Genomic DNA, 2,062 nt, shown 5'->3' on the forward strand with positions numbered 1-2,062 from the left:
TAAGAGGAAGCAAATTACTATGAAAGAAATATTGTTCCAAACCTGGGCCAGGATAAAATATTATTGCTTGATGTAATTTGTTTTCTCCTTCTTTGAATAAATTAGAATTTTGATAAAACACTTAGCACTTTTCAGTAATTTCTTAATTATTTATGAGATTAATATTTGCCCTGGGGAACCAGTTGCTCACTCATGCATACAACAGTCAAGAGTCTGGGGATCTTTAAATAAGTTTATTTTCTGCTTTGTCTAATCTACATTTTCCATAAATGCCTCTATTAGGAGAGAAACATTTAAATTGGCCTCCTAAAGGTTTTTATCATGCAGCAAGTTTAAAATAAAACTTTGACACCTGCTCATAGCTACATTGTCTGAAAGTTATTATTATTTCAACAACTGCTTTTAGGTTCTACAATTAGGCTAATGTCATAGAGAACAGAACCAAAATGGGGCAGTGGACATGGTAAAAAGGAAGCCAATGGATAAGCAAGATCCAGGTTAAGCAAGGAATTGTAGTCCTTTTGTAATTGGGCCTTATTTTTAAAAAACAAAATATAGATGAGGGAGATGATCACATTCGCTTCAGTAAACATCAGTATTTCTATAGCAGCGCTATCCAATAGAAATAAAAATATCAAGTGAGCCACAAATATGAGCAACATATTTAATTTTAAATTTTTTAGTAGCCACACTTAAAAAGTGAAAAGAATCAGGTGAATTAACTTTAATACTATAGTAAATATTATCATTTTAACATGTAATCAATGTACAAATTATTTACTCATTTTTTTGTCAACTTCCAACCTGCCATTCCAGAATATTAAAGCCAAGGGTTAAAAAAACCCATAATAATAATTTTTAAAAAGTTTATTTTTTTTTTACCATTTCATGGGGAAAAAAACAACTTGAGAATTTTCATTTTTCTCTAATATTCTAATCTAGAATGTGCTCTCTTTCATTTCCAAGAATATGTTTTCTAGCTGAGGGAATGTATACCTCATGTGGAGAAGAGACCTTCTAATGATTCCTTATCCAAATCATTTTCACTAAATTAAAAAATAATAATGAGTTCAGTAATGCAATATTTCACCTATTAGCTAGTGCCCCCCGCCCCACCAAAAAAACAAAGTGAAAACACAATTGGAGCTTCTTTTTAAACATCTTCACTGATCAAAGACATAGAACTAGACACTTTTTTTTAAGGTGGCCTATTTCTTATAAAAATAATGCTATTTTTAAAAATGCTTCTGTGGATTGATTGAATTGAGTACCCCAAAGTTCATTTATTGAAAGCTTAATTCCCACTTTAACTGTTGAGAGTGGGATATCCTATTATGGTAATTGAAAGGTGGAGCCTTGAAGAGGTGATTGGATTGTAGGACCATGGTGTAGTGAATGGATTAATAATGGTGATCAGGGGCATGGTTCTGAAGGCTTTAAAAGGAGAGCACATGGGACTCTCTCTCTGCTCCATCATTTTCTGCCATGTGAGATCACTGCATTGCTGTAAAGCCACAACCAAGGAAGACCCTCAACAGATGTATTCCCTGAACTTTGGACTTCTTAGCCTCAGAAACTGTAAGCAATAAATTTCATTTTCTTTATAGATCACCCAGTTCCATGTATTTTGTTATAAGCAACAGAAACAGACTAATACAAATGTGAAAGTCCGTATTAGTCCGTTTTGTGTTGCTATAATAGAATATCTGAAAATGAGTAATTTATAAAGAACAGAGGTTTATTTGGCTTAAGATTCTGGGACAGCTGCATCTGATGCAGGCCTCAAGCTGCTTCTAATCATGGTGGAACAAGCAGTGGGTACAAGCACATCACATGGCAAGAGGAAGCAAGGGGGTAAGGGAGGTGCCAGGGTCTTTTAAACAACCAGCTTTCGTGGGAACTAATAGAGCGAGATCTCACTCAGGCCCCCCTCCTCCAGGGAGAGCATTAATCCATTTATGAGGGATCAGCCCCCATGACTCAAACAGCTCCCAACACTGCCACATTGGGGATCAGATTTCCACATGAGTTTTGGCAGGGATAACATATCCAAACTCTATCA

The sequence above is a fragment of the Galeopterus variegatus genome, unplaced genomic scaffold (genome assembly GCF_000696425.1).
Source record: "Galeopterus variegatus unplaced genomic scaffold, G_variegatus-3.0.2 Scaffold1411, whole genome shotgun sequence".
Classification (NCBI taxonomy): Eukaryota; Metazoa; Chordata; class Mammalia; order Dermoptera; family Cynocephalidae; genus Galeopterus; species Galeopterus variegatus.